Below are 17,004 nucleotides of genomic sequence, written 5' to 3'. Positions count from 1 at the left end.
AATCTACCAATGTAAATGGTCATGAAAATAAAGAAAACACATTAAATGAGGAGGTGTGTCCAAACTTTTGGCCTGTACTCTGTGTGTGTGTTTGTGTGGGTGTGTGTGTGTGACATTTCATTTGACAGCTCTAGCATATTCTCAGTGTCTGTAATGTTAGCAAATATGAGACACAAATGACATTTAAATGGCTAGGAATGCCCACAACTGCTCTAGATTTAGATGGGGTGATACATACAATAATCTACTTTCACATTCAGCATTGAATAGCTCTTTTAAAATAAGATTCACATGATCAAAAAATGACTTCTGAATGCAGAAGAACATTACTGAACATACTCTGCCAAGATCAGAGGTAATTTTACAATTTTAGTAAGAACACTACAGCATTAAAACAATGTTTACTGCAATACAGCAGAAAACTTTTTATATACTGCCTTTTGGCACTTTTCTGGTCAAATGTAAACACTTCAAAATATTGGGGCAGGATATCAACATACAGTAGTATAAACCGAGTCTATCAATTTCAAACATATAAAAGTAGAAGAAAATCATATTTATTTTTGATGCATGTCAACTGAAACTTAAGATGACTTTTCAACAAGCTAATATAACACACCAATTCCAGTTCTCTATGAATGCATCTATTTTTTAGAATTTCCAGTGTCAAAGATGGGCACTTTTAATATATCAATCAATACTGGTATTTTTTTAATAGTTCAATACAATTCAATTTACATAAATGCTATACCACCAAGATAGATGTGCAATGTCTGACTGCCAGGAAGTACTACTCAAGTTTAACAGCCATGAAGCATGGGGGACGCAACCAGTGGAGGTCTGCTCAGTTGCCATATCAAATTACATGTTAAAAAGGTACGTGCTGTGGGGAGGAGAAATTCCTGACCCTGAAGCCAGATTACCCTTTGAAAACTCTACATTTTTGAGCCTTTTTTATTGTACAGCAGCAAAAGAAATAGTACAGTATAAAGCATCCCATCATAACTATTGCTGGGAAGATTCATTACTAAAACTTAAAAAAACTACCAACTAGAACACTAACTTTTATATCATAAGAAAACACTGCAGGCTGGATTAAATATTAATAAGGGAGTGGGATGGGGAAAATATCAGTGACAACATTAAATATTATATCAAATAAAGTGTGAATGTCAAAAAGCCACATTAAATGTTCCCTTAGAAAGAGGTTGTAAGGCTTTCCAGACAAGAGTGACACAGGTGCTTTAGCAAATCTTTTTTTTGTTAGTCTACAGACTACTTGAACATTTTATCAGCAATTGCATTTTCTTCTTAACACCATTAAAATAATTTAAAGGAAAAAAATACAACATAATATGTATAACACATAACGTAAAGATATACATATTGCTATTGGTTATGCAGAAGATATTTATACATTTTCTGAATATATATGCTGCATGCCAAAAATTAAGATTAATCTGTGAAAAAACAGTGACTAATGGGGAGATGCCTAAGCAATCAAAACTATCTTGCACTCCTCCCTAAGCTCTCCACATCAAAACTACTTTAAAATGAACATTAGGAAAATCTTCTCTTCATTCCAGGCACTTCTTTCATAGTTACGTTAACTTTAGACAGTGCAATCTTCACAGTAATAACACCTTTTTGATGAAGTTAGCAAGCAACTGCACCAGCCTTAAAGGAGAGAGTTGTTACCTAATATAAAAAGGTGGTTCATGCTGTATAACTATGGATTGATAAATGTCTTAAACTTCTTTTCAGCAACATCAAAATAAAGTTATGAGAGATAATGCCATAATATTCATCTGACCCACAATTTAAAGCATCTTACTATGAACCACTGAACACTGAGAAGAATGAATATATCTGTTGAAATACAACTGCAGGAACATGAGCATGACTGGATGGTCACTGCTGCAGTAAACACAGTATGTAACTGAATTAAAAGGAAGAATACTGCAGACTGAGGTTGGGCTATGGAAGTCTGAGAAACGATTAAAATATTTAAAAGAAAAAAATAAAAATGCATGTATTAAGAAAACATGTCTAATTACTGTAACAGATACAGTAAGTTCAATATCCAGTTGCTTGGTCTTTTTTCTAATAATGCATACATGTAAGTGGTCAAGTGCAACAGGAATACTCTGCATTTAAATACAACTTAATGCACAGCAGGAATTCTCTCTTTGCACTTCGTACATTTGTTGCTTTCTTGATTTTTTTTCCAGTAAGTACTGTAATTTGAAAATATTTCCACTAAGAGTAGGCCACTGGCAGTAGACATAACCAATGGAATAGAAGCAGATTGAAATGAGGCCACAAAGTGAAGAAATGGATTTCCAGATATCTAACAAACAACATAATGAGACTCATTGCAGGTTTTCTTTTTCTTTTTTTAAAGTGTTGACTATGGATGGGATTAAACTATATAGGAATTAGTCTCAAATTCTTAACACAAAAATTAAATATTCAATAACACTTATTTTTGAAATGTGCTACATTTTCATACTGCTAGTAGATTCTGAAATAACTAGAGTATAGATTTTTTGCCTGACGTGTTTCTTTTTCACTACATATTACTAATAGGACCAACCAGGAAACCAACAAATGATCCAATCACCCTCCTATCCAAAAGGATATACTAACTAGAAGAAAGAAGTAATTTCCATTGATTTATTGATTATGTATAACAAACAAAAAATTACTGTGGAACTCAACCCAACTGTTGACTCATTTTACCTATTGTAAAAGGCAGAATATTACTGCACCAACTTTAGACGTCCTGTAAGCAGGAATAAAAGATGCAGAACCTGTTTGAAAAATAAATGAATCACTGTGGTGAAGCAAGTCAGGGATCTGAGGCAGTGTGTGGTTTTCCTTTTCTTAAATAAAAATGGTGAAGCTCAGACTCTGGAAGCGTAGGTGCATACCAGTGAGAAACTACACAGCCACAGAGTATGCAATGGATAAATTGGGTAAATGCTTATGAATGTGCAAGCGTGATCAGTGCTGCCATTCCCCATTGATGCTCTATGGTTTGTTAGAGAAAATCCCTCCATCCACAAAGTATAGAAACAGTCAAAACAGGACAAAGAGAATTGAGAAAGAAAAAGAAAAAGGGAGAAAAATAAAGGAACATGGTTGGAGAGAACAAGGAGATCAGGAGTGTGAGCTAATGTGTTGGAAAGGCAAGGCCGGCCAGAAGGCCCCATGGTGAGTAATGGGAAAAGCACTGCAGTGCGGGTTGTCCCTGTTGAGCAATTTTGATGATCATCTCCACAAATGCTAAGGGCACCGATCAAAGTGTTGGGCAAGCAAGCCGCTTAATAGTTGACCATGCAAGGCAGATGGGCAGCGGGATGAGCAGTGGAAACATATGAGAGAAACACAATGAGGATCGCAGGCAGATAAGACAGAAGAAAGGGAATTCAATTTTGAATCTTTATTTTATCATTGATGTTTTCAACCTATTTAATTGGATTATTTATTGATCAATTTTATCTCCAACAAACAGCACCAGTTTTTATGGATTATTTAGTGACGACATGGTTACACATTATTTTTTGGACACTGACTGTTGTGAATAAACTGTACTAAGCACTTCTGCACCAACATTTTTTTTGTGTGTCCTCACTGCACTAGTTCAATTCTCAGTACATGACTATTGAAGTCCCATAAACAGGAGGAAGTCAAGGCTGCGGGAACCTGAGGCATCACAACAACTAACTACATTTCCAAAGTGTTATTTTTCCTGTGTGCTACCAGTAACTAAAATTTACTGGAAAGTTACACCTCTGAATTAGTTGGGCTTACGAATGTTATGTATATTAGGCCAAAACAGCAAACGACAATCCTCATAAATGTAAAAGATTAACATAACCTAGGCAGTGATTTTCATGTACATCTACATTGCTTTTCACATCAAACCGAATGGCATAAATCACTAAGCAAGTTGCACTTTTTCCACCTTACCATTCCTCTTTTGAGGTAATCTCTCTCTAAAACTGTGTTATAATCTGGTTAGGGCTAAAGCAACAATCCAATGGTCTGTCATGCATGGTGCTCTCAGCAAAGTTTTGACTTGCCTTATATTACTTAAAATACTTTGCATCCGTTTCTAGATTGATTGGGTACACTTTGTAAAGTCCTTTATTAAATAAAATGAGCTTACCTTTTATTCAGGCTACGGTGCAACATCAAATATAGGTTCACAATTACTCAAAGTTTTTCTTTCCCCCAAAAACGATGTTTTTTTTGGTGTCAAATGCAACTTAATGACCCAACACTAGTGAAGCCAGATGGTGCATAAATATGCTCAGTAGGTTGTGTTTCAATAATTAGATGAATAGCACATAGCAAAATGGTGTACAGTTTAGGTCATAAGGTCACCGTGAAAAGAATATGATAGTATTAGCTCTTTTAAAAAATAAATTATAGTGACATTAAAAATCACAATCTCACAAGTTCTCTCATCTATTTTACAACATTACATATTCATGCATGAATGTTTAAGGTGCAATATTTACCTTAAAACATTTATGTTATCTTTCCACAAGCTGTAATAAATGACCTATTATATTTTAGTCCAGTGCTTTACTTAAGAGAAATAGTGGGATTAATGTGCCATCTACTGTTATAGGTGGGAGAGTTGAAATCACACAAATATTTGATAGCAAAGAATACACTACCCTTTGAAAAATGAAAAGATGAAACTTTTAGGAAATTCTTCATAAATCAGATAAGAATACTGGAAGATAAAGAAATTATACATATAGAAAACCTGAAATTTCCAGCCACTTTCACGGACTTCATTTGCATAAACTTAGTGATTTGAAGGTAGTCCATGACGAGCTTCCATAAAAACAGGTCGCGTAATGCGACATGCCCCATGACTCACTCTGTTAAAATCAAACAGGTATGTGTCATTGCTGAAAACCAATAAATGCTGATCTAGAAGTACAATGCAAAGAATCTAGCAATGAAGAAGCTTTTCATGTGCCTTATGTCTCATGTCTTAAATACCACAAAAGACTTTTGATTGCTGTCAAAGTTGTCGTACATGTTAACCCTTTTTACAGCATGGACTGAACCAGGCATCATGCTGTTGGCTGTCAGAAAAAGGGGCAAGTAAGATTGAGCAACTTTCAATCATTTAAACTGGCAGGGTCCAGTAACAAGATCAACAATTATGGTTGGCAAATCTGACATACTCCACAACAAGAAGTCGTGTCATTTTACATTGGCTTAAGGGCTCATTTATACTTCACGCTCAGAACGTGTACGCACCCGCATCATGGCTGCCACACGTTCCCAGCGTTCATTTCACATGTCCTCTGAGCAGGTCCTTAGAAATTAACGCGACGCGTGCGCGAGTTGCAGTACCAGCAAAAAGTCGGGGGGCGCAGTGTGCTAAAAGTCGGAATGTGACGTCAGAGTCTCCTTTTACTATCTACGTGTGACAGCAAGCCTCTATGGAGATCGTTCGGGGATCGATGTGCGCGCTTTGCTGTTTGATGAATGGTTCAAAGTGGTGAAGCAAAATGCCGACATACAGATGCATTCGTGGTGCTTTTATTTTCAAGCGTCGCATATTCCCGATTGTAATGACACAATACATTTTAAAAGTCTCACATACCATCTTTTGTGCCGTCTATTTTTTATTTTTTTACTTTACCTGCTGTCAGGTCCAAGAAGCTCATAGCAATTAAAAACTGGGATGACGTTTACGATGGTCTGCTTTAATAATAAAGTAAACTACGAGGTTAAAGTGGACATTTCGAGATTAAAGCTGAAATTTCCACTTTAAATCACATACACGTTTTCACCGTGTCTTATTTTTTTCTCAGTGGCTCAAATACAGCACTATACATTATGTTGCCGATGTGAAGTTGCAAAAAAAAAAAAAAAATAGACAGCACAAAAGATGGTATGTGAGACTTTTAAAATGTATCGTGTCATTTATATATGTCTTTTTTATTATTCAATTTTTGCAACTTAACAGCAGCAACATAATGTATAGCGTTATATTTGAGCCACTGAGAAAAAATAAACGGTGAAAACGTGTATTTTGTGATTAAAGTGGAAATTTCGTCTTTAATCTCGAAATGTCCACTTTAACCTCATAGTTTACTTTATCATTAAAGCAGACCGTCGCAAACGGCATCCCAGTTTTTCATCACTATGAGCTTCTTGGACCTGACAGCAGGTAAAGTTAAAAAAATAAAAAATAGACGGCACAAAAGATGGTATGTCAGACTTTTAAAATGTATCGTGTCATTACGATCGGGAATATGCGACGCTTGAATATAAAAGCACCACGAATGCATCTGTATGTCGGCATTTTGCTTCAGCAGCGGAAAGCAGCAATAGATCGCCATAAAGAACAAATTAAATGTATGATATTCCAACTCTCTGCACATTTAGAATCTTTAGATTTATACTTGATATCACTTTCATGATGAAATGCATTAAAGTGTGTATGTTACATTTTACATATAATTTCGTTTAAATAATGAATACTGTTAATTACACACATGGGGGAATAATTACACACATAGGGGTGTCACGGTGGCAGAGCGATAGCACTGCTGTCTTGCAGGGAGTTATGCTGCTGGTATTTCCTGCTTGTATTCCACACTGTGCTCCGGTTTCCTTCCAAAGATATGCAGATTTGGGGATTTGGTGCCGCTAAAATGACGCTAGTGTATGGGTATGCTTGTATTCACCTTGCGATGAGCTGAGGCCTTGTCAAGGGACTGTTTCTCACTCGTGCCCAATGCTTCCTGGAATGGACACATCCCTGGATTGATGGATTTTAATCAATAAACATCCTTTTCAGAGATATTGCAGTAAGGTGTCATCAGAATTTAATAGGTTTTCTAGGCAATTCACAACACAGAGAACACGAACATGTTCTCACCCTGATAATATCTCGCACTGCCACCTCGTGGATTCCTCCAGATTTACGTAAAGTACACGCGCAAGTATGAACACTACAACGCTTGCGTAGCAGGAGCGTCCGCTGCAGCATGCGTCACGTGAAGTATAACTCCGGCCTAAGTCACACTAGGGAAGTGCGTTCTCACCAGTTCTGATACTCAGTAATGAATAACAAATGGGAATTTAAGAGACAAAAAGTCTTTGTCCAATATCAATATGTTATAACTTGAGGACTAAATTGGCTACTACAATTAGTCAGCACATGCATCTTTCTGATTAACAAAAGAAACAAAAATGCATCAGAAAATTAAATGTTGTGTAAACCATATTACTGACATTATAGTGAACACACGCCATCACTTTGTTCTGCAAACTGTATGAATTATTAGCCACTGTGGGATGACCTGCTAGATCTTTGGCAGAAAATATGCAATTCTCAATCACCAATCTGACAAGAAGTGATTATTACATAGGATCCTGCTGATAAGACAGACCAAGTGTCTATTGTTACTGCCACATGCTTCGTTGTTCAGAGCTTCCTTTTTGTGGCTGTAGAGCATTTTGTTCCGCTCATATCTCTGACATTCCACGATGCAAATACGTACAGATTACCTAAATAGTAATTTAATACTCAACTACTGACACTCAACATCAAAATATATACTTGACTACCTACACACACCTCTAAACCTTATAAGTGCAAACTGTGTCAGAATGTGAAAAATTGCAAATTCTTAAACACTTCTGGCCCCAAGGATTTCAGATAATGGACTGGGAACCAGTATTGTAAGGAGTAATTATCTGTGTTGGAAGAAGTTCAAACCAGAGTAGAATGAACCCCCTTTTACAAATGTACTGACAAGAAAATGCAGGAAAACCTACTAAAACACAACTTGCACAGCCTAAGGTTTTTCCCTAATTTATTTATTTTCTATGTCTATGCTTCTGAATGAATCATGTAATTACTGCAAAAGTATTTTGTGCTTAATAAATCAAGTCATACTGTGTGTGCAAGTTGTTGGTTGTGCGGCATTTGTAGAAGTCTAAAAAAATAAGACAATTTGTGAAATGTAGGCTAATACATGGATACAAAAAGGGGTGTTACAGGCTAGCTGAAGTGCTACAAGTGAAGTAGCTATAAGTATGTGAATGGGTGTGTGTAAGTTGTCCAAAATTGAGGCACACATAATTTAAATCATTCCAAGTTTAGAAAAAAGTTGGGTCTTTTTGTTATCCACACAAAGATGAAGCTATGCCTAGCAAGCAGTTCCCTAATCCACCGTTTGGGACTATAATCCATTACACTTTGGCCAGGTGCGATGTATGTGGATTACACTTTGTGATATTTCTAGACACATCTATTGATAATATTTATATCTTCTTACTCTTCCTCCCAAAAATCTCACTTCTGTTTTTATTCTTTAATACTATAGCATTTTTGAATATATAAAAATGTTAAATTAAGAAATATGACAGGTAAAACTCTACAATTTATTCTTTTCATGCCAAGACATGAGTAAGTTTTGCTTTTCACTGCCATTCATATTTTGCTGTATTTTATATTTTCCTATTCTCTCTCTGGTGACTAAAATGTGGATAGTAACTTTCTCAAGTTAAATAAAGAGAAAACTGAACTCTTAGTGATTGGCAATAATGGATACAATGAAAATTGTAAAAACTTCACATTAGAAATAAACTGGATACATTAGAATTAAAAGTCAAGACGGAGGTAAAAAGCTTAGGGGTAATTCTTGACTGCAATCTGAATTTTAAATTGCATATTAATCAGATCACTAGGACAGCATTTTTTCACTTAAGAAACATAGCTAAAGTTAGACCTCTTATATCACTGAAAGATGCTGAGAAATTAGTTCACGCGTTTGTTTTCAGTCGACTAGATTACTGTAACGCACTCCTCTCAGGACTACCCAAAAAAGACATAAATCATTTACAACGAGTGCAGAATGGAGCTGCTAGAATCCTAACTAGGAAAAGAAAATCCGAGCACATCTCTCCAGTGCTCTCCAGTTTTGATGTCACTACACTGGTTACCTGTGTCATTCAGGATTGACTTTAAAATTCTGCTTATGGTTTATAAAGCCTTAAATAATCTCGCCCCATCTTATATATTGGAATATCTGATACCTTATATTCCAAATCGTAACCTTAGATCATCAAATGAGTGTCTCCTTAGAATTCCAAGAGCAAAACTTAAAAGAAGTGGTGAGGCGGCCTTCTGCTGTTATGCACCTAAAATCTGGAATAGACTGCCAATAGGAATTCGCCAGGCTAATACAGTGGAGCACTTTAAAACACTGCTGAAAACACATTATTTTAACATGGCCTTTTTATAACTTCACTTTAACTTAATCCTGATACTCTGTATGTTCAATTCATCATAATAACTATTCATGGTGGCTCTAAAATCCGTACTGACCCCTACTCTCTCTTCTGTTTCTTTTTCCGGTTTCTCTGTCACCACCACCTACTCAAAGCATCATGATGTTCCAACAATTATGGATGGATCAAAAGCCATAAGTCTATGTGACCATCATCATCAAGTCCTTCCGTAAGAACCCTAAATCCAAAGAGGACTGTTTCATTTATGTTAGGTAGAATGTCCAGAGGGGACTGGGCAGTCTAATTGTCTGGAATCCCTACAGATTGTATTTTTTTCTCCAGCCATCTGGAGTTTTTTTTTTTCTGTCCACCCTGGCCATTGGACCTTACTCTTATTCTATGTTAATTAATGTTGACTTATTTTATTTTCTTACTGTGTCTTTTATTTTTCTATTCTTCATTATGTAAAGCACTTTGAGCTACTTTTTGTATGAAAATGTGCTATATAAATAAATGTTGTTGTTGATATGTATGCAGCTATATATGGTTCATGTTTGCACATTTTATGTGAGATTCATACTTAACAATTCTATGTTTTGCAGCCTTTTGGGCTATTCATTCAGTATGATAAATAAAAATGCAACATAAAAAAGATGGGACCACATATGAAACATCACAGGGAACACGTATGAAATGTCAAAACAAAATCTGTTTAAAATGGAACACTTAAATTAGCAAAATGTTTGACATGCAATACTCAATATGTCAATGGTGAACTCGACAAAAAAGAAAGCTGTCGTGAATTCATTTTAAAAAATGCACTTTAAAATGAATTCTATATAATTTGATTACAGATTTAATATTTAAAAAAATATCCATATGAGCACTGCTGTAAAAACCTACTGAAACGGCCTTGTGGCAATATCACAAAATCTCAATGTTGCAATGTTATGAATATCAGAATAGCCATTTTCAAAGCCCGTTGTTTTAAAATGCAGCTTGCAATCAATGGATGGCATCAAAATGCTCATTTAATATTATTTTATTGTGATAACATTGCTGATAGCAAACAATTTAATCCAATATTTGACCCTTGGAACAAAAGTGATGAAAATATTTATCACAAATGACACATAGAAAAAGTATCTGAAATTTTCAAAAAGAATCAAAAGCTTATATATTCAACCTGTGATGCTTACAGCAATTTTTACTTGTGCTTTATCCAAGTACAGCAAATGAGTTTTTAAACTACTTTTATTATGTATCTATTTCACTAGTCACTCCCTTGGGTATTGTTAATTTGAGATACACCCAGTTAAAATGCAATAAAAGTATAACTAAGAATTTAGAATAATTTGCATACAACTTGTGAATTCCTTTGGGTATAACCATCTCTGTAATTCATAAGATACAAATTAAGTGCAACATATTGGGCGAGTGTCTAACAATGCATAACAAGCATTAATGACTGCATAGAAATGCCTCTAAAGTACCAAGAACTTAAAGGATGGAATCTGGGAGCCCAACTGCACAAACTTAATGAAGCCAGACAGCATTCACAATGCTAACACGTGAACACTGCTTTTCTAAAGTATATGCAACACCATAAACTATCAAAATGATATTAGAATAAATCAAAAGAAGGTCATCTATCAAAGGGGGGGTAAACAAGAAAGGATATCCATATTAAAATTTTAAACACTCAAAAACAATGTGTCAGCTTTGACACACTTCATATTTCATCAGCAGAAACACTAAATGACAGACATGCACTTTACGCTATTTATCAGTTTAATGGTGCTATGCTACCACGAACATATTATGAAGTTTTATCTAATGTTGATGTAACAGATAATGCCCCTGAATAATTACATTTAAGTGTTTACAAATAAAGGTAGTGTAGTTACAGAAACTCTCCTCATGCAATAAACACTGCTATAAACAAAGTGTTTTGGGTTTTTTTTACTGCACAAGTGCTATCTTTATCTACCAAACTCTTTTCAGTACACAAGTGACAGTAGAAATTTGGCTGCAGGCATAAACTCTCTGGCCCAGGTGGCTAGAGTACAACTCTTCACAACCCCATATGTATTGTACACCTGACAGAAAACTATACTTAATGTGTAAACATGACTCCCACTCACATATTTTCATAGGAAGTCTTTTCATTTTGAGTTGATAGAATGGTTGCTTCCCATATATACATACATACATACATATACACATACATTAGAGTGTGTGTGTGTGGGGGGGGCGTGGTTTTGGTTGATGGATAATCCAGTCTTGTCTTCTTACTTCACTTGTACCTACAACCTCCAACACGTGTCCCCAGTGTAATTGCACAATAATTAGCACTAAAAATGGTTTGACGCCACAACACATGTCAGAGACTTAGAAGCATCTTTGGGTGCTGCTGATATTCAGTTATCAAACGTGAAACGTTCAATGTAAAACATTAAGCAGGAAGAATCTGACGATAGTGACAGTGGTTTACAATGCAAAGAAGTATACAATTATTTAATGGAGGTACCTAAACCTTGTCCCAAAGGCTTCTTCAATCACAGATTTCTTAAAAAGCAAACACTGCGATAAACGTCAAGACTCGAACAAGGAGGAGTTATAAAAAGAAAACAATCGCGGCTTTCCCCTCCTAAAATCAATACAACTGGCTGCGCACTTAACTTGCTCCTCTGCAATACCAAATCCTAAAATGACCCTCAAACATACAACAAAAGCGCTTCCATGCAACTACCAAAAATAACAAACCAGAAGCGCCGCCGCAAAAGCCGGGCGAACAACCGGTTGCCGAACAATCTAATAAATCTACACATGACCAGAAAAAGGTATTGGAAAACCTAGAATGCATGAAACACATTGTGCAACTTTCCAGGAATAAGCTACAGTAGAAGGGGGAGGAGGGCGAGTGGGTGCACTGCAGCTTGCCGGTACGTGATTTAAATGGCGGAACGGACGCGCCGAACACTGGCACACAACGACAGGCTTCGCAAACACAAAGCGGCGGGCAGTGACACAGATTGTAGCAAGAAATGGTGCTTCCTTACTCGGGTTTATATGCAGTCGAGATCATCTTCCTGAAAAAAAGGCACAAAATGGCGGTCGCAGGAAGCGCAGAGTCCTCCTCGTTTTTTTTTTTTTCTTTAATAGATCCAAACTGCAAATCCGGTGCGGCCGTCCTCATAAATACACCGCCCTTTGGTTTCTTAGGACGATATCCTCTTTTAAAATTAAATTACTCAAGTCGGATGGACAACTCAAGAAACGATATCGCACAGCTTCGCGCAGCCCCGAACCAAACACTCTCCCCTTTTCAAAAATCTGTTTCACCGGCTACGCTGATGGCTATTGCCTTCCACTTTTACGTAAGCAGCGTAGCGTAACTAGCCTGGGCGCTTCGGCAAGAGCGCAACGCATGTTGCGCAAGCGTCTTCTGTAATGCTGGCTGCTGCTTCAGCTGCGCAGACACCGCAGAACTCCTTTCCGACAGGAGAAACATTGTCATTTATAATAATATTGGAATTATTTAATCGCAGCAACACTAAACAAAAGCTGGCAAGCCTATCAGCACAGCCACATTCTGGTATTCACACAACCAAAGCCGGAATAACTCTGTATAACCTTCTCCAGCGCCGGCTTTCTGAAACAGAAGTTTCGGCTCAGTTGCACAATATACACATGCATGTGAACAATTGACTGCGTATGCGTTAATAACCCCAACATTAACAAGAATTAGCTGTTAAACTCATACAACATACACAGTCCAGAACAGAAAAGGATGATACCCACCCGAAAACCAATTCGGCACCAATAAGTCGAGTTTTGAAAAGTAATGTCAGAATGTTTGAGAGCTAAATCATAGTATTGTCGGTCATCAAATTAAAACCAAATTTTAAAGCATGCATATTGCCCTTTCGACAACACTTGCGTGTCAATCGCACACAATCCTACACTTGCCTACTAAGATGCAAATACATATAGACGTGTATATACAAACATATTAACGTGAAACCAGTGAAGGACTAACGTCTTGTAAGTTGCTTCCAGTATAGACACCGAACCTACAAACGATTCCGCACTATATACATTATCTCGTAAAGCGTGGGGATTTGGTATTTAAACCTAATTTATGACTCAATTCTTGTCTCCATCATATACTAATAAACACACATGGACGAAACAAATGCCTGCTAAAGTCCATTTAATTGTCAATATTAAAGTCACACGATGGTGTCACATCTGGGGCTTCCAGTATTGATTTATAAAAGCCATATCCTGGTCACAACCCTCTTTTGCACAGCGTCAGCCTTGACTACACCCCATCGGGGGTGGGGACAGAACGCCGCAAGCCTCGCGATCAATGTTCAGGTTAAATAAAAGTGTTGAAGACGTGAATATTAGAACCATATTGTTATTACGTGAGCCAAACTGCACGATCGAACGTCGCCATAATTACCTTTTAATTTTTTAACCTCCAAAGCAGAGTCGATGGCCGCCGGAGGAGAAACTATCGCGAGGCTGGAAGCAACCTTGAACGGGATGTACTCCCCAAATAAAAACATACATTCAGAGAAGATGCTACAGTTTCTTCGGAATATGGGAATTGACATTTCTGCAGCATCTTCCGTTACTAAGGTATCAGTCGCTGATTTTCAGGATACACGTATGACGTAAGCACATTATGGCGTATTGATCAGCTGTGCAGCCACACTTTAAAAAAACATCAGAACAAATGAATTTTCAATCGTCGCCTAACGTGCCGTATTTAACGTGTCTTTACCGGGGCAAAAAAGGCGTGATCCATCTCTTCGTTGTAACACCTACGACGCTGGTAATCTCGACAACATGTATCTATCCCTTTAAACATCCCACTCCAACAGCTACTTTCAGAAGATTACCAGACCTCTGAATGCACTGTGAACGTGGGGGGAAAAAATTACATGATGACCACAAGCGCACTTAAAAAAAAATGTGTCGAATCTGCTGGAGGGATGGCGGCGGATATATGCGCTCGTATTCGCGGACAGCTCTGCGTAAGATTTTGTACGCAGCCGTAGAGATCCTCTACACAAGTTACGCCAGAATACGCACGTAACACGCGTCAAGAATACAGCCTTGGGCTACAAACAAACAACCTCGGCGTAGTCACGGTTCGCCCCCTCTTCCGACAAAAGAGCGACTGACACTGCCGAAAACCGCACGGAAATGGTAGGAGAAAAAACAACTGGAGTCGGAAAAGTACAACGCGTTTACGCCAGTGTGCCTCGGCTTACAAATACAACGCGGCCTTTCAGTTCGTTGTCAGATTTTCCATCTTCCTTACCTCGAAGGCAGTAGGCCTTTCTAGGGTAGAATCTTTTTGAGCTTTTTGCACAAGAGATTACTGTATTTCTACCGTTTATTTAGGCACATTCCCGACCTTAAAGCACAAACACATAACCAGCTGCCATTCGAAAAGGTTACATGCTTAAAAACATTTATTTACCTTCTCTTTTAAGTGGCTTTTTGGTACGCGCGCAGATCTTCCTCCCCGAATCCAGAACAAACAGCTTTCCGCCGACTGTAACGTCACACGCAGCGGTGTGACGCACGACGCATTCTCGCCTGACCCCTCCCCCAGGACTGACAGCCTTCCTGCGACCGTACGCTGCTTAGTACGGGACGCCATTTGTGTCAAAATAACGAAATAAGTAGGTGGTAAGAGAAATGTTTGCGAACACATGTCAATGGAAGTTTTTCTTGAACGCAAATATACCCATCCATTTTCGCTTTTTGAGTATGTTTCTAGTGCAGGGTCACACGGTGTCGAAGATTACCCGAGCAACGTCGTGCCGAGTGAAGATACTCAAACGAAGAAATTAAAAATCTGTATTATCGTAAACCACTATAATTCGGTGAGTTTATAAGAAATTTAATGACTTGCTTAATAATGGTAGAAGTACATAATACGCTAGAATAGCTTCGTAAAATAGAAACTGTGTGATTCCGTTTAAATGTGTCAAGTCTAAATATTCTCGAATTAACAGACATTTGTCATTTGTTTCACTCCCGATAGAGGTCCGTATAGGACTAGATCCCTAGTAAAGCACCGAAAATTACATCGTGTTCGTAATCACTGACGATGAAACAGTTTAAAACGATACACCAAATGCGTATGTTTGAAATTTGTAATTTTTAATCTTAACAAGAATGTCTGTTTGAGAGTTAGGACTTCCTGTAAGGAATGAAACATCAAACGTGATCATGTTAGCATAAAACAACACTCCATGTGACTACCGATTGAAGTTTTGTGAGTAACCTTGACCCCTGATATCCCATTAGGGAGCGAAACCCTGGGGTCGGTTGATGTGGCCTGCACAACTTCAAGTCCTTCAAATAATTTCTGCTGAAGGCAACTATTGGTTTACTTTTTATCATAAGGATAGAATTTCCTGCACACATTATCGCCCAAAAATGAAAAAGGTTTTTTTTTTTTAGCTCGGCACCTTGCATAGATAGATAGACCTTTAGACAAGTCGAATTGTGTGTCATATCTAAGGGTTAAAACTGAGGTGATTTCTAAACATTCCAAAGTAAGTGGTGGAGTACATCATCACCAACTCTTTGTGAATTTTTCTCCGGTTTTCTGGTTAAAATAGAGAATATACAGGTGCATCTCAATAAATTAGAATCTCATCGAAAAGTTAATTTATTTAAGTAATTGAAAAAGTGAAACTCATATATGCAGTGCATCCGGAAAGTATTCAAAGCGCATCACTTTTTCCACATTTTGTTATGTTACAGCCTTATTTCAAAATGAATTCATTTTTCTTCTCAGAATTCTACACACAACACCCCATAATGACAACGTGAAAAAAGATTACTTGAGATTTTTGCAAATTTATTAAAAATAAAAAAATTGAGAAATCACATGTACATAAGTATTCACAGCCTTTGCCATGAAGCTCCAAATTGAGCTGAGGTGCATCCTGTTTCCCCTGATCATCCTTGAGATGTTTCTGCAGCTTCATTGGAGTCCACCTGTGGTAAATTCAGTTGATGTGACCTGATTTGGAAAGGCACACACCTGTCTATAGAAGGTCCCACAGTTGACAGTTCATGTCAGAGCACAAACCAAGCATGAAGTCAAAGGAATTGTCTGTAGACCTCCGAGACAGGATTGTCTCGAGGCACAAATCTGGGGAAGGGTACAGAAAACTTTCTGCTGCTTTGAAGGTCCCAATGAGCACAGTGGCCTCCATCATCCGTAAGTGGAAGAAGTTCAAAACCACCAGGACTCTTCCTAGAGCTGGCCGGCCATCTAAACTGAGCGATCGGGGGAGAAGGGCCTTTGTCAGGGAGGTGACCAAGAACCCGATGGTCACTCTTGTCAGAGCTCCAGAGGTCCTCTATGGAGAGATGAGAACCTTCCAGAAGGACAACCATCTCTGCAGCAATCCACCAATCAGGCCTGTATGGTAGAGTGGCCAGACGGAAGCCACTCCTTAGTAAACGTCACATGGCAACCCGCCTGGAGTTTGAAGGCACCTGAAGGACTCTCAGACCATGAGAAACAAAATTCTCTGGTCTGATGAGACAAAGATTGAACTCTTTGGTGTGAATGCCAGGCGTCACATTTGGAGGAAACCAGGCACCGCTCATCACCAGGCCAATACCATCCCTACAGTGAAGCATGGTGGTGGCAGCATCATGCTGTGGGGATGTTTT

At 37.8% G+C, this 17,004-nt stretch overlaps 1 protein-coding gene across 3 annotated transcripts in view; it reads right to left on the bottom strand.

Annotated features, from left to right (window-relative positions):
* brd4 (bromodomain containing 4) overlaps window positions 1-14,872 on the bottom strand; it is a 130,798-nt gene extending 115,926 nt beyond the window's left edge. For 2 of the 3 annotated variants that reach the window (XM_039770390.1, XM_039770389.1), the window contains exon 1: window positions 14,783-14,872. The gene's annotated coding sequence lies outside the window, so the exon portion shown is untranslated. The remainder of the gene's footprint in view (window positions 1-14,782) is intronic. The other variant, XM_039770392.1, reaches the window with a different exon arrangement.
* Between the last annotated feature and the right edge of the window lie 2,132 nt (window positions 14,873-17,004).

The sequence above is a fragment of the Polypterus senegalus genome, chromosome 12 (genome assembly GCF_016835505.1).
Source record: "Polypterus senegalus isolate Bchr_013 chromosome 12, ASM1683550v1, whole genome shotgun sequence".
NCBI lineage: Eukaryota > Metazoa > Chordata > Cladistia > Polypteriformes > Polypteridae > Polypterus > Polypterus senegalus.
Note: the sequence above shows the minus strand (reverse complement) of the source record. Positions and strands in the feature narration are given on the sequence as shown.